General features: G+C 38.5%; 1 protein-coding gene and 1 long non-coding RNA gene across 4 annotated transcripts in view; one reads left to right on the forward strand and one right to left on the reverse strand.

Annotated features, from left to right (window-relative positions):
- Positions 1-24,079, reverse strand: part of LOC127948652 (sorbin and SH3 domain-containing protein 2) — a 92,320-nt gene that overhangs the window by 55,182 nt on the left and 13,059 nt on the right. The gene's annotated exons all lie outside the window — the stretch shown is intronic.
- LOC127948653 (uncharacterized) lies at positions 5,169-10,197 on the forward strand. Its single transcript, XR_008152144.1, has 3 exons — positions 5,169-5,832; positions 7,803-7,960; positions 9,851-10,197. It is a non-coding gene; the product is annotated as an uncharacterized LOC127948653 (long non-coding RNA).

Here is a 24,079-nt window from a genome sequence, read left to right on the forward strand (position 1 = left end):
ATATATATATATATATATATATATATATATATATATATATATATAAAAATTCAAGTGTACAGTTTTCTTTTATTGCATCTTGAAATAAATATTTATGAGTTCTGTGTTTGTTTATTTTATTTATTTTATTTTTTATTTTACATTTTTTTAGGAAGATTACAGCCTTTAATCTCCTCAAAATAAATGTGCATATAAACCATGAACAATTTAATTATAGCTGTATTTATAAAATGCTTACTAAAATATTAATTTTGGGAGAAGGCTATATAAAGCATGAACTGACTATTTACTAATGCTTAGCTAAGAATTGCAGCTATTATGAAGTGTTACCAATGCATTTACTAATGTTAACAATTGAGACATTATTTTAAAGTGTTACCAAATCCTTAAATAATTTAAAAGTGTTTTGTTATGATTTCATTAACCTATAAGCATTTGTGAAATAGTTCTGCTTGCATTACAGCTTAGTCTTCATCTGTGAGCTGAACAGTTTTACTGTTACATCCTTGAGATTATGTAAATTCAAATAAATGTCATGTCACAGGGTGTCAGAGGTCAGTATCAAATGAGTTTGAAATTATTATTTGCAGCACAAATAAGGTTTTTTAGGATTTTTTTTTAATCCCTGAAACTGTCAGAAAAGGATAAGGCCTAAGATATTTCTTAAGCTGTAATGAAAACAGCACAATTAGCAACAACAACAAAAAAATAACAATTTAAAAAACAGTTTTTTTTTTCTGGTGATTAAATAGATGTTTAAGTCTCTCTCTCTCTCTCTCTCTCTCTCTCTCTGTCTGTCTGCCACTCAGCTCACACCCCTCCCCCACTCACACTCACACACACACACAGTCAGCACTCATACATTCCTCAAACAGAGTGACAGAGTGAGATCAGATGTCTGACAGTTTTTTAATTTTCTTTTAATCATACAGTGCTGTAAAGTCATGAAACTATGCATATTTCCTCAGAATCACTGGTTTTCTAAATGAAAAATGTTTTTTAAAGGTTTGGAAGCTGCAATTTAAAAATAGAAGACGATTAATGTTTCACTTTTTACTGTCATTTCAAAAAATCACCACGACAAAACCATTCAAGCTAACCAAAATCTGTTCGCAATTTAAGTTCCTCGATGTTTTTTCTTCATGTAGACAAAGTTTTGTGTGTATAGTGTACTTCTCCTGTGAGGAGTATTCATTAATTTTACAACTGTAAAATCTCAAAAATACACATTCAAATCAAAATAGCCGACTTCCTGTTGATCGTAGCTTATAACTGTGAATTAGAAAGTTGTCCGTCTTGATAAGAACAATTTATGTACCAAGTTTGGTGTCTGTAGCTAAAACTAACCCCCCCACTTTTGACAAAAGGTGGCGCTATAGAGTGCCTCTTCCACGCCCTTTTCAAAGCTTTTGCCATGGTTTAGCTATCTTTAATACTGATATCTGTTTCGAGTTTCATGTAAATCTGAGCTTGTTGTCTGCCTAAAAATCACCAGAACAGAACATTCAAGTTTGACACGTTGCCATGGCAACACTATATTAGATATCAATATCCCCACAACAGATTTTCTTCGGCCGTGTTTTGTCATTATTCTGATGAAGTTTGAAGCAAATCAAGTAAAAATAAGATGCTGAATTCAAAGCGTTTTGAAAATGATTCACTTCCTGCTGCCAGTTGGTGGCGCTATAACTTTGACTCCTTATAGTCACATATATACGATCGGTATCATACAACGAACAAACAAATTAAGTTTGATCAAATTCAGGAAATGTATGTGGATGTTATTAGACATTTCCTGTTTCTCATTTCTCGCCATAATTTCAACGCCTCGCCACGGGCAAACCGTTCGAGATATCAAAAATCTCTTCGCAATTTAGCATCCCCAATGTCTTGAGATCGTGTTCACCGAGTTTTGTGGTGAACGGGTGGAGTTCCTCAGAGGAGTATATCAAATTCCAGAGCATGTGTTTTTCATAAAACCCTAAATAGCCAACTTCCTGTTGGGCGGAGCTTATGACATGCAGTGTGAAAGTTGTTTGGTTTGATGAGTTATATATATGTACCAAGTTTCATATGTATACGTGCAAGTATGCATGATATATGGCCCTCAGTACTACAGGGGGCGCTGTAGAGCCCCTGTGCCACGCCCGTGTATCAGACTCTGCCCGGCCCTAATGGCCGCAGGTTCCAAGGTGTGTGCCAATTTTCAAGAGTTTTTGAGTATGTTAAGGACCCCAAAAGCCCCCGAAACCTTGGAAAAAAATTAGAAGAATAAAGAAAAAAAAAAAAAATTAAAGCTGCAAGCAGCGATGAACGGGCCCTCGCACCCGGGCTCACCGCCATCGTGTTGCTTTAGTAAAAAGGTGAACGTTGAGAAATATGCATTTAATGTCCTAAATATAAGTGGAATATATCAAAGTATATCCCATATATGTGCCAATCTTACCGTTGCCAGCAGGTGGCGCTGTCATTATAATGGAATATTGGTCTTCAGATGTGTTCAGGCCAGGACTCTTATCGAACATGTGAAGTTTGGGGAAGATTGAACATTTTATGCTTGAGTTACAACAACTTCTCTTGCTGTGGCAAGACATCAAATTTTGTCATGGCGCCATGGAAACGGCCTTTAACAAAAACTCAAGATCTCCAAAAGTTAACATTGCACAGGCCTTTAGATTAGACTGACCACAAAATATATGTTAATCTCAAAAAAATTATAGGAGTAGTTTGTCGCAGCGTAAAACATGTCACTTCCTGTTGCCAATAGGTGGCGCTATGACTATAACTGAATGTGGGCATGTAGATCTGTTAAGGGCAGAAGTTTTATCTAACATGTGAAGTTTGGGGCAGATTGGACATTGTATGTCTGAGTTACAGCAGCTTCCTTTTTCATGGCGAAACATCGAAATTTGTCAGGCCACCATGGACACGCCCTTTAACGAAATCTAAAGATCTTCGCAATTTAACATCGCAAAGGGCTTAAGATTACACTGACCAGGTTTGGTGTTGATCTGAATAAATCTCTAGGAGGAGTTCGTTAAAGTACAACCCCTGAAAATGGCAAAAACAACGCCAATATTGCAGAGAAAATTCTAAATAACCGACTTCCTGTTGGGATTCGGATTTCGTACCAAGAGACTTTTTTTTAGGTATTGCTGTGTTACATGTGTATACCGATTTTTGTACATGTACGTGAAACATAGCTCGAGGCGCACTCTGTTGAAAGTGTATAGGTGGCGCTATCGAGCCATTTTGCCACACCTGATGGAATTTTGGCCTTCAGATGTGTTCAGGCCAGGACTCTTATCACACATGTGAAGTTTGGGGAAGATCGGACATTTTATGCCTGAGTTATAACATCTTTTATTCCCATGGCGAGACATCGAACTTCGTGACGGCGCCATGGACACGCCTTTTAACGAAAACTCAAGATCTTCACAACTTAACATCGCACAGGGCTTTAGATTAGACTGACCACAAAAAATACATTGATGTCATAAAATTTCTAGGAGTAGTTCATCGCAGTGTAAAATATGTCACTTCCTGTTGCCAATAGGTGGCGCTATGACTATAACTGAATATGGGCATGTCAATCTGTTCAGGTCAGGAGTCTCATCAAACATGTGAAGTTTGGGGCAGATTGGTCATTGTATGTCTGAGTTATAGCAACTTCCTGTTTCATGGCGAATCATCGAAATTCGCCAGGCCGCCACGGACACGCCCATTAACGAAAACTCAAAAGCTTCGCAATTTAACATCGCAAAGGCCTTCAGATTAGGCATACCAAATTTGGTGTTGATCTGAATGAATCTCTAGGAGGAGTTCGTTAAAATACAACGCATGGAAATGACAAAAATGACACAAAATTTGCTCATAATATTAGTAATAACCGACTTCCTGTTGGGTTTCGGATTTTGCTCCAAGAGACTTTTTTGTAGGTATTGGAGAGTTACATGTGTATACCGATTTTCATACATGTACATGAAACGTAGCTCGAGGCGCACACCGTTGAACGTGTATAGGTGGCGCTGTTGAGCCATTTTGCCACACCCACTTCTGAAATCCATATCAGACGTAAATTTTCGCCAGTTCTGAGGTGTGTGCAAAGTTTCATGACTTTTCGAGCATGTTTAGGCCCTCAAAAATGCGATTCATTTTGGAGAAGAAGAATAATAATAATAATAATAATAATAATTAAAGCTGCAAGCAGCGATGAACGGGCCCTCGCACCCGGGTTCACCGCCATCGTGTTGCTTTAGTAAAAAGGTGAACGTTGAGAAATATGCATTTAATGTCCTAAATATAAGTGGAATATATCAAAGTATATCCCATATATGTGCCAATCTTACCGTTGCCAGCAGGTGGCGCTATCATTATAATGGAATATTGGCCTTCAGATGTGTTCAGGCCAGGACTCTTATCACACATGTGAAGTTTGGGGAAGATTGAACATTTTATGCTTGAGTTACAACAACTTGTGGCAAGACATCAAATTTTGTCATGGCGCCATGGAAACGCCCTTTAACAAAAACTCAAGATCTCCAAAAGTTAACATTGCACAGGTCTTTAGATTAGACTGACCACAAAATATATGTTAATCTCAAAAAAATTATAGGAGTAGTTTTTCGCAGCGTAAAACATGTCACTTCCTGTTGCCAATAGGTGGCGCTATGACTATAACTGAATGTGGGCATGTAGATCTGTTAAGGGCAGAAGTTTTATCTAACATGTGAAGTTTGGGGCAGATTGGACATTGTATGTCTGAGTTACAGCAACTTCCTTTTTCATGGCGAAACATCGAAATTTGTCACGCCGCCATGGACACGCCCTTTAACGAAATCTAAAGATCTTCGCAATTTAACATCGCAAAGGGCTTAAGATTACACTGACCAGGTTTGGTGTTGATCTGAATAAATCTCTAGGAGGAGTTCGTTAAAGTACAACCCCTGAAAATGGCAAAAACAACGCCAATTTTGCAGAGAAAATTCAAAATAACCGACTTCCTGTTGGAATACGGATTTCGTACCAAGAGACTTTTTTGTAGGTATTGGTGTGTTACATGTGTATACCGTTTTTTGTACATGTACGTGAAACATAGCTCGAGGCGCACTCTGTTGAAAGTGTATAGGTGGCGCTATCGAGCCATTTTGCCACAACTGATAGAATTTTGGCCTTCAGATGTGTTCAGGCCAGGACTCTTATCACACATGTGAAGTTTGGGGAAGATCAGACATTTTATGCCTGAGTTATAACAACTTTTATTCCCATGGCGAGACATCGAACTTCGTGACGGCGCCATGGACACGCCTTTTTACGAAAACTCAAGATCTTCACAATTTAACATCGCACAGGCCTTTAGATTAGACTGACCACAAAAAAAAATTGATGTCATAAAATTTCTAGGAGTAGTTCATCGCAGTGTAAAATATGTCACTTCCTGTTGCCAATAGGTGGCGCTATGACTATAACTGAATATGGGCATGTCAATCTGTTCATGTTAGGAGACTCATCAAACATGTGAAGTATGGGGCATATTGGTCATTGTATGTCTGAGTTATAGCAACTTCCTGTTTCATGGCGAATCATCGAAATTCGCCAGGCCGCCACGGACACGCCCATTAACGAAAACTCAAAAGCTTCGCAATTTAACATCGCAAAGGCCTTCAGATTAGGCATACCAAATTTGGTGTTGATCTGAATGAATCTCTAGGAGGAGTTCGTTAAAATACAACGCATGGAAATGACAAAAATGACACAAAATTTGCTCATAATATTAGTAATAACCGACTTCCTGTTGGGTTTTGGATTTTGCTCCAAGAGACTTTTTTGTAGGTATTGGAGAGTTACATGTGTATACCGATTTTCATACATGTACATGAAACGTAGCTCGAGGCGCACACCGTTGAACGTTTATAGGTGGCGCTGTTGAGCCATTTTGCCACACCCACTTCTGAAACCCATATCAGACGTAAATTTTCGCCAGTTCTGAGGTGTGTGCAAAGTTTCATGACTTTTCGAGCATGTTTAGGCCCTCAAAAATGCGATTCATTTTGGAGAAGAAGAATAATAATAATAATAATAATAATAATAATAATAATAATAATAAACGGAGCAATTCCAAGAGGGTCCTCACACCATCGGTGCTCGGGCCCTAATTAAAGCTGCAAGCAGCGATGAACGGGCCCTCGCACCCGGGCTCACCACTATCGTGTTGCTTTAGTAAAAAGGTGAACGTTGAGAAATATGCATTTAATGTCCTAAATATAAGTGGAATATATCAAAGTATATCCCATATATGTGCCAATCTTACCGTTGCCAGCAGGTGGCGCTATCATTATAATGCAATATTGGCCTTCAGATGTGTTCAGGCCAGGACTCTTATCGAACATGTGAAGTTTGGGGAAGATTGAACATTTTATGCTTGAGTTACAACAACTTCTCTTGCTGTGGCAAGACATCAAATTTTGTCATGGCGCCATGGAAACGCCCTTTAACAAAAACTCAAGATCTCCAAAAGTTAACATTGCACAGGCCTTTAGATTAGACTGACCACAAAATATATGTTAATCTCAAAAAAATTATAGGAGTAGTTTGTCGCAGCGTAAAACATGTCACTTCCTGTTGCCAATAGGTGGCGCTATGACTATAACTGAATGTGGGCATGTAGATCTGTTAAGGGCAGAAGTTTTATCTAACATGTGAAGTTTGGGGCAGATTGGACATTGTATGTCTGAGTTACAACAACTTCCTTTTTCATGGCGAAACATCGAAATTTGTCAGGCCACCATGGACACGCCCTTTAACGAAATCTAAAGATCTTCGCAATTTAACATCGCAAAGGGCTTAAGATTACACTGACCAGGTTTGGTGTTGATCTGAATAAATCTCTAGGAGGAGTTCGTTAAAGTACAACCCCTGAAAATGGCAAAAACAACGCCAATATTGCAGAGAAAATTCTAAATAACCGACTTCCTGTTGGGATTCGGATCTCGTACCAAGAGACTTTTTTGTAGGTATTGGTGTGTTACATGTGTATACCGATTTTTGTACATGTACGTGAAACATAGCTCGAGGCGCACTCTGTTGAAAGTGTATAGGTGGCGCTATCGAGCCATTTTGCCACACCTGATGGAATTTTGGCCTTCAGATGTGTTCAGGCCAGGACTCTTATCACACATGTGAAGTTTGGGGAAGATCGGACATTTTATGCCTGAGTTATAACATCTTTTATTCCCATGGTGAGACATCGAACTTCGTGACGGCGCCATGGACACGCCTTTTAACGAAAACTCAAGATCTTCACAACTTAACATCGCACAGGGCTTTAGATTAGACTGACCACAAAAAATACATTGATGTCATAAAATTTCTAGGAGTAGTTCATCGCAGTGTAAAATATGTCACTTCCTGTTGCCAATAGGTGGCGCTATGACTATAACTGAATATGGGCATGTCAATCTGTTCAGGTCAGGAGTCTCATCAAACATGTGAAGTTTGGGGCAGATTGGTCATTGTATGTCTGAGTTATAGCAACTTCCTGTTTCATGGCGAATCATCGAAATTCGCCAGGCCGCCACGGACACGCCCATTAACGAAAACTCAAAAGCTTCGCAATTTAACATCGCAAAGGCCTTCAGATTAGGCATACCAAATTTGGTGTTGATCTGAATGAATCTCTAGGAGGAGTTCGTTAAAATACAACGCATGGAAATGACAAAAATGACACAAAATTTGCTCATAATATTAGTAATAACCAACTTCCTGTTGGGTTTCGGATTTTGCTCCAAGAGACTTTTTTGTAGGTATTGGAGAGTTACATGTGTATACCGATTTTCATACATGTACATGAAACGTAGCTCGAGGCGCACACCGTTGAACGTGTATAGGTGGCGCTGTTGAGCCATTTTGCCACACCCACTTCTGAAACCCATATCAGACGTAAATTTTCGCCAGTTCTGAGGTGTGTGCAAAGTTTCATGACTTTTCGAGCATGTTTAGGCCCTCAAAAATGCGATTCATTTTGGAGAAGAAGAATAATAATAATAATTAAAGCTGCAAGCAGCGATGAACGGGCCCTCGCACCCGGGCTCACCGCCATCGTGTGGCTTTAGTAAAAAGGTGAACGTTGAGAAATATGCATTTAAACTCATAAATATAAGTGCAATATATCAAAGTTTATTCAATATGTGTGCCAATCTTCCTGTTGCCAGCAGGTGGCGCTATCGTTATAATGGAATATTGGCCTTCAGATGTGTTCAAGCCAGGACCCTTATCACACATGTGAAGTTTGGGCAAGATCGGACATTTTATGCCTGAGTTATAACATCTTTTATTCCCATGGCGAGACATCGAACTTCGTCATGGCGACATGGACATGCCTTTTAACAAAAATTCAAGATCTTCACATCTAAACATCACACAGGTCTTTAGATTAGACTGACCACAAAAAAGACATTGATGTCATAAAATTTCTAGGAGTAGTTTGTCACAGTGTAAAATATGTCACTTCCAGTTGCCAATAGGTGGCGCTATGACTATAACTGAATATTGGCATGTAGATCTGTTCAGGTGAAGAGTCTTAACAAAAATGTGAAGTTTGGGGCGGATTGGACATTGTATGTGTGAGTTATAGCACCATCATTTTTCATGGCGAATCATCGAAATTTGTCAGGCCGCCATGGACACGCCCTTTAACGAAACCTCAATTCCTTCGCAATTTAAAATGGCAAAGGGCTTTAGATTACACTGACCAAGTTTGGTGTTGATCTGAATAAATCTCTAGGAGGAGTTCGTTAAAATACAACCCCTGAAAATGACAAAAACAACACCAATTTTGCAGGGAAAATTAAAAATAACCGACTTCCTGTTGGGATTCGGATTTCGTACCAAGAGACTTTTTTGTAGCTATTGGTGTGTTACATATGTTTACCGATTTTCGTACATGTATATGACATGTAGCTCGAGGCGCACTCCATTGAAAATGTGTAGGTGGCGCTATCGAGCCATTTTGCCACACCTGATGGAATTTTGGCCTTCAGATGTGTTCAGGCCAGGACTCTTATCAAACATTTGAAGTTTGGGCAAGATCCGATATTTTATGACTGAGTTACAGCAACTTCTACTCCCATGGCGAGACATCGAACTTTGACATGGCGCCATGGACACGCCCTTTAATGAAAACTCAAGATCTTCTCAATTTAACATCGTACAGGCCTTTAGATTAGACTGACGACAAAAAAGACATTGATGTCAAAAAATTCTAGGAGTAGTTTGTCGCAGCGTAAAATATGTCACTTCCTGTTGCCAATAGGTGGCGCTATGACTATAACTGAATATGGTCGTGTCAAACTGTTCAGGACAGGAGTCTCATCCAACATGTGAAGTTTGGGGCAGATTGGTCATTGTATGTCTGAGTTATAGCAACTTCCTGTTTCATGGCAAATCATCGAAATTCGCCAGGCCGCCACACACAGGCCCTTCAACGAAAACTCAAAAGCTTCGCAATTTAACATCGCAAAGGCCTTTAGATTAGGCATACCAAATTTGGTGTTGATCTAAATTAATCTCTAGGAGGAGTTCGTTAAAATACAACGCATGGAAATGACAAAAATGACACAAAATTTGCTCATAATATTAGAAATAACCGACTTCCTGTTGGGTTTCGGATTTTGCTCCAAGAGACTTTTTTGTAGGTATTGGAGAGTTACATGTGTATACCGATTTTCATACATGTACATGAAACGTAGCTCGAGGCGCACACCGTTGAACGTGTATAGGTGGCGCTGTTGAGCCATTTTGGCACACCCACTTCTGAAACCCATATCAGACGTAAATTTTCGCCAGTTCTGAGGTGTGTGCAAAGTTTCATGACTTTTCGAGCATGTTTAGGCCCTCAAAAATGCGATTCATCTTAGAGAAGAAGAATAATAATAATAAATATAGCTGCAAGCAGCGATGGCGGGCTCAAGCCACCAATGCCATCGCCACCCCGGTGGCATCAGGCAAACTGTGCCCAGCGGGCACATGCATTCACAATATCCCTCTGGCAGTGAGGTTTTAAATGATATGGCAGTTAAAGGGTTAATCCGAATCATCTAGACTTTAAAATCACATTCACAGAACAATATATATATATATATATATATATATATATATATATATATATATAACTTTAGTAACACTTTACAATAAGATTTCATTTATAAACATTATGTTAACATGAACAATATTTATATAGCATTCATTCATGTCAGTTAATATTCCAAATTAAACATTAAAACATTGTTTTATTGTGATTTTTTTCCAAGCACATTTTACCAATTCCAAACCATATCAATCTTAATAACTACCATTATTTTTTATTTAATCATTTATGAGTGCTATACAATAGTCCAGGAAAGCTGGAAGAGAAAAACAGGTCAAGAAGAACTGACAAAAAGAATTGCAAAATAATTAGGAATTAATGTGAAGATTAATTTTTAGTCAATTCTGCAAGACAGACTTTCAGGAAAGGAGGTGGAATAAAAATGAGCTCCTAAATCTTAATCCCGGATTCTGGAAGATATATTCCTCAAACCATCGGACAAGAGGAGGTGGTGCTGGTCCTTCACGAGTCACTCTAATCTGTTAATTAAGCCTATATATAAAGTCTTAATATATAGTATTTCACAATACTTCATAGTATTCTAATTAAATAATTTTTTGGAATCTTAGATCTCTCAGAACCTGGCACATTGTAATTCTGAGACTCCAGGAAAGTGGCAGTTCTGTAAAATGTTGGCGCTGGAGACTAAATGCTCCCTGATAGTTTCACACCTAATTCACTTAACACACACACAAACACACACACACACACACACATTAACCACAGTGACAGAGGGACAGAGTGACATCAGATGTATGATAGTTTTTTAATTTTCTATCATCCATATAATGTTGTATAGTCATGGAACTATGCATATTTCCTCAGAATGACTTGTCTGCTATGTGTACATTTTTTTTAAGTGTTTAGAAGCTGCACTTTAAAAAAATAAAAGACATTTACTGGTTACTTTTTTACTGTTATTTCAAAAAATCACCACGCAAAATCATTCAAGCTATCCAAAATTCATTCACACCTGTTCTGTAAGATAAATTCTTTAAACAGTGGTAAAAGAGGATGTGGTGCTGAACCTTCAAGAGTCACTCAAAACGTATCTGTCCATAAAGCTTATAAAGAATTATTCTTAATATACAGTTCACAATACTTCAGCTTGTTATTCTAATTAAGTGAGGGTCATTTTATCAGTAAAATACATAAAATACATATTATTTTTCTTTGAAAGATTTCTATAAATGATTTAAATCATACTTGTTTTACAATAATTATTTAAAAGTAATCCTATAGCTCCATCTGGTGGTCATTATTGGAACTAAGAATTGCAAGCTTGATTTATAAGTTATGATAGTTTTAATTTTATGCTGGCTCTTGAAAATGATAAAGCTATGAAACTTACTGTGCTTCCTTCAAATGATGACTTCTACGTATATAAAAAATTATGAAGAGTTGGAATGAAAAATTTTAAAGATATAGTAAAATAACGATTGTATTTTTTTATGTTACTTTAATAAATCGCTATGGCCACACCATTTAAGCTATCCTAAACCCATTCGCAATTTAACATCTTCAGTATATTAGCTTCTTGTTAAAAAAGTTTTCTGTGAACTTGTGTCTTCTTGGAGGAGTATGAATTCATTTACAGGCTGATTTTATCATAAATCCACAATAAAATTTCTGAGTTCTGTATCAATCTGTGTTGTTGTTTGTTTTTTTTTTTTGTTTTTTTTTTATTTTTCATAGGAAGATAACTGACCCTTTACTCTCCTTTTTAATAAATGTGCTTATAACCCAAGAACAAGCTTTTTATAGCTGTATTTATAAACTGCTTACTATTGACTATTAATATTGGGACAAGGCTTTATAAAGCATGAACTGAATATTTACTGTTTGAGTTTGAAATTATTATTTGCAGCACAAATAAGGTTTTTTAGGATTTTTAAAAATCCCTAAAACTGTCAGAAAAGGATAAGGCCTATAAGATTTTATGTGAGTGGCTAAATTTATTTGTTTTTATAACTATAATGCATAAACTATGAAATTATACAAAATGTATAAAAATGTACAACAGTTATTCTTTTCCAATGTTTTTTATTTATTTATTTATTTAAATTTTTTTTATTTTATTTACATTTCAAAACATTTGCCTACTGCAATCATTCTAAACAGCTTGAATAAAACCTGTCAATATTTATTATAGACCACTGTAACTGTGTATAATCTAACAAACAAGTTTATTATGAAAATAAAAGTGTACACCAGATAAATTGGACGATAAAGAAATTGCTAACAATAGTATAATAGAGCATGTTTTAGGTTTTTAGGCGTTTAGATGCAGAAATGGACAAATCAAATGTAAAATAAAATGTAATTGATTTAATTAAATATAGATTAATTCTTGTTAGAGCAAAATAATAAATAAATAAATAAATAAATACGTACACACATTAAAAAAAGCAGCCAAGATGAATGAGTTTCATTTTTTATATGGATCAAAATTGAAGACAGAAGCAGCTGGTATATGCGGTCACTTAATATTAAAATCCAGTAGATCCATTTCAGATTTATTTCTCAACAGTTTATGTTCACGTGGCTGTTTTCGTTTATAGTCGCCAAGCTATTATGTATTTTGAAATAATCTTGTCCGTGATGTGTTCGTTCGTACGACGAAAGGCAGAATCCTGCAGCTCGAGAGATATATGTTATTCTGCCAGTCGCGCTTTCAAATAGTCTTGCACACTTAAACGGGTCACAAACACCTGCATTTAGCTCTTGTAGTGTTACAATGGGTTTATTGTGTGCATTTGTGGTAATATTTTATTTAAAAAAGCTCTTAAACAAGAATAAATTCGTTAGTTTTGAACTTGTGACACTGTGCGCGCTGATCGGAGGCGGTGGTTTCAGATAGGCAGCCGCAAATAATTCATTTTCACACAAACAGTTCAAAAACATCTGAATTTAGCTCTTGGTGTGTTCTAATTGGTTGATTGTGTGATATCGCTGTAATAATTTATTTTTAAAAGCTTTAAAACAGGAATAAATTCGTTTTTTCTGAGCTCTTTACTCCAGACGCTCGTGATCACAGCGGTGATTCATCTCTCCTATTTCTCACGTATCTCTGGCCAGAAATAATTTATCCATGAGCCCTGAACCGGTAATAATCAGATATGTTGGTTTAGCTTGTCAGTGTGAATTAAATCTAAGTATTTATTTGTATTTTTAACCGATTTAAAAGTGAAAGTAAAAGTCCGGGAATTGAACCTGTAGGGGCGCTATTTCTCTCAGACAATGGAAGTCTGAAGCACATATACTCAAACAGAGGGACAGAGTGAGATGAGATGTCTGACAGTTTTTTAATTTTCTGTTATCCATACAGTGTTGTAAAGTCGTGAAACTATCCATATTTACTCAGAATGACTTTTTTTCTGTACGAAAAAAGGTTTTGAAGTGTTTGGAATTTAAAAATGCAGGAAAATTAATAATTCCATTTTTACTGTCATTTAAAAAAATCACCACGACAAAACCGTTTAAGCTATCCAAAATCCATTGGCAATTTAAGTTGTTTAAAATGTTTTGGCATCATGTAGACAAAGTTTGGTGTGTATAGTGTTACTCTCCTCTGAGCAGTATGCATTAATTCACAGCTAAATGTAAAAAAAAAATCCACATTCAAATCAAAATAGCTGACTTCCTGTTGATCGTAGCTGATGACTGTGAATTAGAAAGTTGTCCGTCTTGATAAGAAAAATTTTTGTACCGAGTTTGGTGTCTGTAGCTAAAACTAACCCCGCCACTTTTGACAAAAGGTGGCGCTATAGAGTGCCTCTTCCACGCCCTCTTATGAACTTTTGCCAGTGTCTAGTTATCATAAATACTGATATGTGTTCTGAGTTTGATGAAATTCTAAGCATGTTATATGCCTCAAAATCACCTGAGAAGTATTCCAGTTTAACATGTTGCCACGGCAACAATATTTTTAGATATCAATATCCCCCCAGCAGATTTATATCGGCTGTGTTTTAACATTATTCTGATGAAGTTTGAAGCAAATCGAGTAAAAATAAGATGCTGAATTCAAATCATTTTGAAAATGACACACTTCCTGCTGCCAGTTGGTGGCGCTATAACTTTGACTCCTAATAGTCACATATATGCGATCGACATCATACAACGAATAATCTGATGCAGTTTGATTAAAATCAGGAAATGTATGTGGATGGTATTAGACACTTCCTGTTTCTCATTTCTCGCCATAATTTCAACACCTCGCCACGAGCAAACCGTTCGAGATATCAAAAATCCCCTGGCAATTTTTCATCCCCAATGTCTTGAGATCATGTTGACCGAATTTGGTGGCAATCGGCAAAAAAACCTATGACAAGTATTTCAAATTCCAGAGCATGCGCTTTTTACATAACTCTAAATAGCTGACTTCCTGTTGGGCGGAGCCGAATGACATGCAGTACGAAAGTTGTTCAGCACGATGAGATCTATATGTGTACTGAGTTTCATATTAATACGAGCAAGTATGTGTGAGCTATACATCAACATTTATGACTGTGTTCCAGGGGGCGCCATAGAGCCCCTGTGCCACGCCCGGGTCCCAGCCTCTGCAGGCTCCTAAAGGCCACAGATTCCAAAGTGTGCGCAAATTTTCAAGAGTTTTTGAGTATGTTAAGGACCCCAAAAGCCCCCACAACTTTGACGAAAAATATGAATACTAAACCCTAAATATCCAACTTCCTGTTGGGCGGAGCCTATGACATGCAGTACAAAAGTTGTTTGGTTTGATGAGATCTACATGTGTACCGAGTTTCGTGTGTCTATGTGCAAGTATGTATGATATATGGCCCTCAGTATTCCAGGGGGCGCTGTAGAGCCCCTGTGCCACGCCCGTGTATCAGTCTCTGCCCGGCCCTAATGGCCGCAGGTTCCAATGTGTGTGCCAATTTTCAAGACTTTTTAAGCATGTTAAGGGCCCCAAAAGCCCCCGAAACCTTGAAGAAAAATAATAATAATAACAAATAATCCTAAGGAAAACAATAGGGCTCTCGCCCTCCAGGCTTGAGCCCTAATAATAATAAACGGAGCAATTCCAAGAGGGTCCTCACACCATCGGTGCTCGGGCCCTAATAATAATAATAATAATAATAATAATAAACGGAGCAATTCCAAGAGGGTCCTCACACCATCGGTGCTCGGGCCCTAAAAATAATCCTAAGGAAAACAATAGGGCTCTCGCCCTCCAGGCTTGAGCCCTAATAATAATAATAATAATAAAAAATAATCCTAAGGAAAACAATAGGCCTCTCGCCCTTTGGGCTTGAGCCCTAATAATGTTTCCCAATATACATGTTAACAAGATAAGAGATAGGATTTATGTCGAGATGAGGTTATGATGATGGTGCTCCACTTCTGAATAGCAAGAGTTGAGGATTTCCATACACTCCTTACAATAACTTATAACGTGCATCTCATGTTCACTGAGGCTAACAGGGAGCAGACATAATGGATTAAGAGAGAGAGAGAGAGAGAGAGAGAGAGAGAGAGAGAGAGAGAGAGAGAGAGAGAGAGAGAGAGCATTTAGACATAAAAATAAAATCCAGTTGTCAGATATCCCTTTGCCACTGACAGATTTATAACTTGCCAGGAGAAACATTCTACACTCAGAGAGTGAAAACGTTGTCAACACTATTTGAATCTTAGTAACTTGAGGTCCTCATGTGAACTAGAATACCATATTAATTTTTAACCGTTAAACTTTTTAACTTGACATATCAAATGAATAAAGTCTTGGTTAGATGAAGCCGACACTCTATAAGACTATAAGTCAGAAAAGACATCAGATCATAGACTGCCGACAAAAAAAGAAAAAAATCTCAATACATTCACTAAGTTGCTATGTACTTTTCAGTTGTCCCCTACAGTAATGCAAAAAGTAGAAGAACACTCCAGAAGTATTTATACACATAACATGCTGTGTGACCCAGCTAATGCCATGAAGGTTCTTCCCAAATTTGGTGGGCCCAAAATAAAGGCACTAAAAGCACTAATAATAGTCTGTAGCATCTTTAAAAAGAATGAGTCTCTGGGACATAAAGAAAATGGAAGCAAAACACAGACTATTTAAGGATCATCTGCACTATCCGGTACCAATTTACTATTTTACTATGAAGCTGTCCTATTTCCAACACACTATTTTAGGTTTTGGTGAAGCGATGGTGAATTCTTAATAATTTGTACAAATTTATTCATAAATGTTCATATAATCTTCTTAAGCTCCACTAAGGGGTTAGGTTTAGGGGTGGACTTTCATGCTCAGTCATAAAAATTTGCCACCAATTAAAAAAAAAAAAAATTTAAACAGACACGTTATCTCATGAGACTGGGTTTAAAAAAAATACACATACTCTACATCATGGGGGTCATTTTAGGTTGAGGGCCGGATTAGAGAAAACGCCTTCTTGCGTGGGACAACTTGTTAAAACTTTTCAGTGGCTCACAATTGCATTAATATTAACCATTCAAACTACAATATTAGGAAAATTAGGAAAACTTTTTTTTTTCGCCAAAGATGATGCTAGATTATTTTAAAGGTATTGACATTAAATGTTATCTCAATATACAGTATATATAAAAACAACAAAAAATGTATCAACTGATAAACATGCTACACTCTTACTTGTACCATACATTTTCCTTATTTTTCTGCTCCCCATCATCCATTTGCTTTCATATTGGTATATGTGACTCAAACCTTTTTACAATCCAATTCCCGATGGATAAAATCACATCCTGTCCATCCAATCTCAAAATGTTATATTCTAATCCACAGCTGCAGCTCTGAGCACCTGATTAGTTATTGGCAATATTAGTGCAAATCCCTCTGGGTGCACTTGATTGTGACAAACATTCAATGCCATCTGCAGCTTGCGTTAACAGGCAATTAAGCTGGCATTTCCGTTATGTAATGGACTAGCTGCCACAGCTATTCACTTCGCCATGAATACTGTAATTCTCCATTGTTTGACAAGGCTCAGCTGGAAGATATTTGTGTTTTCAGATATTCAGTTTTTGGCACAAATAGCCGAAGGCAGCTCAGTACAGATTTTGTCAGTAGCTTTGAGTGTTTACTTGCAGATTTCATGAAAGGACTCAGAGACTAATAAAGTTGTTCTTAGCTATTTTATTGCACACATATGGGCTTTCACACTTGAGATTGCTAAATGAGACATTTTTAACCAGTGGTTAGTGATAACACACTCATTTGTCTCTTAAATTCTCTTTTTCACACACACTCATACTGCCCATGTCAGTGGCATACAGTAGTGCACTGTGCAAACTCTGTAGTGCAAATTAATTTAGTTAGTACTAATTTTATTTGATCGATAACTTATTTTTCTTATTCCTTTGTCTTTTTCTTTTTGGGGGTTGGGGAGGGGTTATTGGGGAATCACAGTATACTCAAAACAAAAAACTAGGCTACACCACTAAATGTAGCACATTCAAAGCACGTAGACTTATTTCCTCTTCATATTTCATGAAATATACACTATTATATAGAACTAAAGTGTGTAAAATTAATTTATTCGGAAATGTCATGTTTGTGTGTTTTTTTATTTCCTTTTTGTTATTTAAATTAATAGACCTATTTGGAAACAGGTGCACTGAAAAAAAGAAATATATATAAATTGGATTTGGTAAGTGGTTGCAATCAACTGATTTTAGCTACATTTAAATAACCAAATTTAGTTGACTAACTTTTTTTTATGTAGCTAAAATAAGTAATTTGCAACCAACTTTAAAAAAAATAAAAATAAATAGTAATAGTATCTGCTGCTTCACAAACCCCTTATGTTAACATACACATCAAGAACCGAGACGTCGCCCAGCATGGCGCAGCCGGGGCCCCACCCTGAAGCTAGGCACCTTTAGGGGCGTGATTGGGAGGAACGGCCACCCTGACCTGAACCCGAGCGGTGTTCTGTTATTGGATTTCTGTGCTAACCACGGTTTGTCTATAACGAACACCATGTTCAAGCATAAGGGTGTTCATCAGTGCACGTGGCACCAGGACACCCTAGGCCGGAGGTCGATGATCGACTTCGTGGTCGTGTCATCAGACCTTTGGCCATATGTCTTGGACACTCGGGTGAAGAGAGGGGCGGAGCTGTCAACTGATCACCACCTGGTGGTGAGTTGGATCCGATGGCGGGGGAAGAAGTTGGACAGACTCGGCAGACCCAAACGTACTGTGAGGGTCTGTTGGGAATGTTTGGCCGAGCCCACTGTCAGAGAGATCTTCAACTCCCACCTCCGGCAGAGCTTCGACCAGATCCTGAGGGAGTCTGGAGATATTGAGTCCGAGTGGACCATGTTCTCCATCTCCATTGTCACTGCGGCTGCTCGGAGCTGTGGCCGTAAGGTCTCCGGTGCCTGTCGAGGCGATAATCCCCGAACCCGGTGGTGGACACCGGAAGTAAGGGATGCCGTCAAGCTGAAGAAGGAGTCCTATTGGGCCTGGATGGCTTGTGGGACTCCGGGAGCAGCTGACAGGTACCGGCAGGCCAAGCGTACTGCAGCCCGGCTAGTCGTGTAGGCAAAAAATCAGGCCTGGGAGGAGTTCGGTGAGGCGATGGAGAAAGACTATCGGTTGGCCTCGAGGAGATTCTGGCAAACTGTTCGACGCCTCAGGAGGGGGAAACATTGCCCTACCAACACTGTTTACAGTGGAGATGGGCACCTGTTGACCTCAACTGGGGATATCGTCGGGCGGTGGAGGGGATACTTTGAGGATCTCCTCAATCCCACCAACTGTTCCGTTGAGGAAGCAGTGGCTGGGGACTCGGAGGAGGACTCGTCCATCACCCGGGCTGAAGTCATCGAGGTAGTTAAAAAGCTCCTCGTGGCAAGGCACCGGGGGTGGATGAGATCCGCCCTGAGTACCTCAAGTCTGTCTGACACGCCTCTGCAACATCGCATGGCGGTTGGGGACAGTACCTCTGGACTGGCAGACCGGGGTGGTGGTCCCTCTTTTCAAGAAGGGGGACCGGAGAGTGTGTTCCAACTGTAGGGGATCACACTTCTCAGCCTCCCCGGGAAAGTCTATGCCAGGGTACTGGAGAGGAGAATTCGGCCGATAGTGGAACCTCGGATTCAGGAGGAACAGTGTGGTTTTCGTCCCAGTCGTGGAACACTGGACCAGCTCTATACCCTTTCCAGGGTGATGGAGGGTTCATGGGAGTTTGCCCAACTAGTCTACATGTGTTTTGTGGATTTGGAGAAGGCATCCGACCGTGTTCCTCACGACATCCTGTGGAGGGTGCTCTGGGAGTATGGGGTCGGCGGCCCCCTGCTTAGGGCTGATCGGTCCCTGTACGACCGGAGCTAGAGCTTGGTTCGCATTGCCGGCAGTAAGTCAGACCTGTTCCCGGTGCATGTTGGACTCCAGCAGGGCTGCCCTTTGTCACCGGTTCTGTTCATTATTTTTATGGACAGAATTTCTAGGCACAGTCAAGGGCCGGAGAATGTCCGGTTTGGGGACCATACGATTTCGTCGCTGCTTTTTGCGGATGATGTTGCCGTGTTGGCCTCCTCAGACCAGGATCTTTAGCGTACACTAGGACGGTTTGCAGCCGAGTGTGAAACGGCTGGGTTGAGAATCAGCACCTCCAAGTCCGAGGCCATGGTTCTCAGTCTGAAAAGGGTGGATTGCCCACTTCAGGTTGGTGGAGAGTTCCTGCCTCAAGTGGAGGAGTTCAGGTATCTTGGGGTCTTGTTCACGAGTGAAGGAAGATGGAACGTGAGATTGACAGACGGATCGGTGCAGCTTCTGCAGTAATGCGGTCACTGTACCCCTCTGTCGTGGTGAAGAAGGAGCTGAGCTGTAAGGCAAAACTCTCCATTTACCGGTCAATCTACGTTCCTATTCTCACCCATGGTCATGAGCTGTGGGTCATGACCGAAAGGACAAGATCCCGGATACAGGCGGCTGAAATGAGCTTGTTAGATAGGGTGAGATAGGGTGAGAAGCTCGGTCACTCGGGAGGAGCTCAGAGTAGAGCCACTGCTCCTCCACATTGAGAGGAGCCAGCTGAGGTGGCTCTGGCATCTATTTCTGATGCCTCCTGGACACCTTCCCAGGGAGGTGTTCCAGGCACGTCTCACCGGGAGGAGGCCCCGGAGAAGACCTAGGACACGCTGGAGGGACTATGTCTCCCGGCAGGCCTGGGAATGCCTTGGGGTCCCCCTGGAAAAGCTGGAAGAAGTGGCTAGGGAGAGGGAAGTCTGGGCGTCTGTGCTTAGACTGTTGCCCCCGCGACCCAGCCCTGGATAAGCGGAAGATGATGGATGGATGGATAGCTGCTGGTGTCTGTGTTTTCATTTTGACGACTATTGTTATTGTGCAGAATTGAGTGTGCAAGCTTGAAATTAACTAATGTGAATCACAAAAGGAGATATGAAATGATTACCCTTTCAGTGTTTTTGTAAGCATGCCACTAAAGCTGCAGCTGCTTCTGGTGATAGGCTACTATAACAGACGACAGGAACGATAACATTACTGTAACGAAACGACAGAAAATGAGCCAGATAAGGCTGATATTATCCTATGCATTACAGAAAACAAGGCTGATGCTATTGTAGCGTTACCTGGAACATCAAAGTAACAAATAGCTAGGCTATGTTATCATTAATTTAACTGTAACAGCAGGGGATTGTTGGCATATAAAAACAATGAGTGATTTCAATGAACAAAAAGTTAATATTAAGTTACTTACATTGCCTGATTTTGCTCTATTTTGTAAACTAAAATAGTTTCAAACAAATGCACAACTGAACCTCTGCACATCTCCTTTCAAACACAGCATTGTTTTCGAATGAATCTGCGTTTTTAAATGAATCATTTCAACGAGTCAATTAAATTATCCATTCATAAAGACATGATTTGTTCTTGAATGATTCAGCCTTTTGAACAAATCAATTGAGTGAATGATTCAGTGATAAAATCAGTAACTTGCCACTTGCCAATCAATGGCAGATTTAGTTTAATTTTTCAAGTATCATTTCAGTTTTTTAAATCATTGAATATTTCTAAACTCAAAATGTTATATTTTAACATTATTCTCAACCTGAATTTATAAAGTTCACTGCACTCATGCAACCCCTTGAGCCTCATTAACTGTCTGTAAATACCTACAGACCACTTTTGTGTTCTTCTGTGCCAACTCTGTAGTCCAAATAATGTTGTTAATATCAATTTAATTTTATTGATTACTTATTATTCTCATTCTATTGTTTTTGTTTGTTTGTTTGTTTGTTTGTTTTTTGTTTTGTTTTTTTTTTTTGGGGGGGGGGGGGTATTGGGGGAATCACATTGTACTCACTGCAAAAAAACTAGGCTGAATGTACCCTATTATACCCTATTATATAGAACTAACCTGTATAAAATAATTTTATTCAGAAATATCAAGTTTGTGATTTTTTTTTTAAATTTGATTTATTTATTAATTCATTATTTAAATTAATAGAATCTAAAACTCTATCCATTAAAAATTTAGCAAATTCCTTTTTTTTAGTGCACCTGTTTGCAAATATATCTGTTAAATCTATTAAATAGATATATTTGCAAACAGGTGCACTGAAGAAAAAAAATGGAATTTGCAAAATTTTTTAAGGTCAAGTCAATTGATTTTAGAAGATACATTTAAATAAACAAATTTAGTTGACTAACTCTCAGTGTTTTATTATTTTTTATATTTATTATTTATGTAGCTAAAATAAGTGATTTGATTTGTGATTTGAAATGTATATTTATACTTTTTTCAGTGCAATTAGTTGCTGGTGTCGGTCACAAAACTTATGAAAAGATGCTTTGTGAAAATGACTGGCAACAGCTGGTCTTAAATTCTTTAGACAGCACAAATATTATATTTGTATAATAAACTGGGAGGCCATTTCATTAGACTGCACAGGCCTGTGCCTGTCAGACCCATCCACTGCCTACACCCCTGGAAGGTGGGCACTATAGATCAGCATACAGTGACACGACAGGACATGGATCGAGTTTTAATGGGCAGACCAGAGGCATCACAAAAGCTGTTTAATGGAACACACACTATTATTTTTTTTTTAAAGAAGTCTCCTATGCCTACCAAGACTGCATATATTGGGAAAATATTATTACAATTTACAGTTTTCAGTGTGACACCATCTTTTAGAAATCATTCTAATATGCTAATTTGGTGCTCAGGAAAAACATTCTCATTATTATCAATGTTAAAAACAGTTGTGCTGTTTAATGTATTTGCATAATATTAAATAAATACCTTTTGTAACATAAAATGTCAGAATAAGTCTCAGGATAAATCCTTTTTACTTACAGACCCCAAACGTGTGTATGTTCATATGCTGTCCAATTCTGAAGTGTTACATAAAGGAGTGTTGTGAAGACCGTGAGAGTTCTCTAGGGATCTTTCTCATTTTGTGAAGGAGTAAAATCTAGGAAGCAATATTAGAGCAATATGAGATGAAGGAGGACACACAATCTCAAATTGTGAAATCCATCACAAAGTTCTTCCATGATTCTCGAAAAACTGTTTGTGATCATGAATCTAGTTTGTCTGCAGGGAACTGATCTAATAGCTGATTCACAGGAGTTCCGACAACCATAAGAACATCAATATGAACCACATGACAGAAGATATTTTACGTCTGACAGCACTACAGATATATTTGCTATTTATACATCTTAAGGTATCCATCAACTTCTCCAGTAAAGGGATATTTAGAATTTAAGTAAATGAAATCCAATGTTATTTTTTATTCTTTCACATAAAACAGCTGTAATAATATTCATGTTCATGTTAAATTTTTAATGAATTATTCCATTAAGCCTGTAGCTGATATTTAAGAGTATTTGGCAGCATTTGTAAATATTTCTAAGCACCTATTAAGCCTTGTAATTCTTAACTGAAACAGCTTCAGGACTGTTATGTACTTAATCAAACATGGCCTCTATTGATGACATTTTCCTGAGAGGTACAGTAAAGAATGGCTCTTAATAATAAAAGACTTAATCTTCTTTATATGACAGAACTGGTGGCAGAGAACATTTCTCTGTAATAAGGTCATTTTTATGCCATATATAACAGCTGGTAAGGTAAATGTAGGATGGTTATACATTACGAATCTGCCGTGTGTATGAGTGAATGTGCGTTAAATAAAATCACTCCGAATAGGCTACTAACGTCTGCCAAAGAATTTATTTCGCAATATTTTTAAACCACCATGACAGATTTAAAGGGGCCAGAGAATTCAAGTTAGCTAAATAAATCAGCTCTACTTAACTTGATGATAGAATCTACAAAACAGGGGAGGACAACATCAAGCTTGAGCTAGAACAAAAAAATGACTGGTGGTGTTTAGCCTGATTAGCTATTCTATCTAAAGCTAGTGGGAGTGAGAGGAGGAAGCTATACAAGGTTGTTTTGCTGTTGTGCGTGTGTGTTTGTGCCATTAGAGAGATGTGAAAGGCTGTGTGGGTTTCTAAGTTGCACCAAAGTTGTCATTATTGTTATATTGGATGACCAAATGAAAATGTGTGTTTTTAAAAGTTTTGTGTAGATCCTTTACGCTCCTGTCTGCTCCGTCCCTGCCCAAACCACAGACTCTCTGCTTCCCTCTGTCAGAGACGCTGATTCATTAGTGGCTTCAGCCGTAGCGCCACAAACCACATTCCACTTCCTATTAGTGCAGTGAAGCGTCTGGCACAGTACACAGCAAGTAAACTAGGCTCATGTTTTGAACTAAACCAGTGCTTTTAACTGAGTTTACACAAAAGCAGTGTTTTACCACAATGCTAAATGCTAATAATATAATGCTAAATGCTATAGATAACAAGAACGGAATGAGAATCTGGTGGGAATTTATTACCATTGATCCGAAAGTCTTTCTTCTATACAGTTTTTTGCACAAGTTTTCATT

This window comes from Carassius gibelio, chromosome B1 (genome assembly GCF_023724105.1).
Source record: "Carassius gibelio isolate Cgi1373 ecotype wild population from Czech Republic chromosome B1, carGib1.2-hapl.c, whole genome shotgun sequence".
Lineage (NCBI taxonomy): Eukaryota > Metazoa > Chordata > Actinopteri > Cypriniformes > Cyprinidae > Carassius > Carassius gibelio.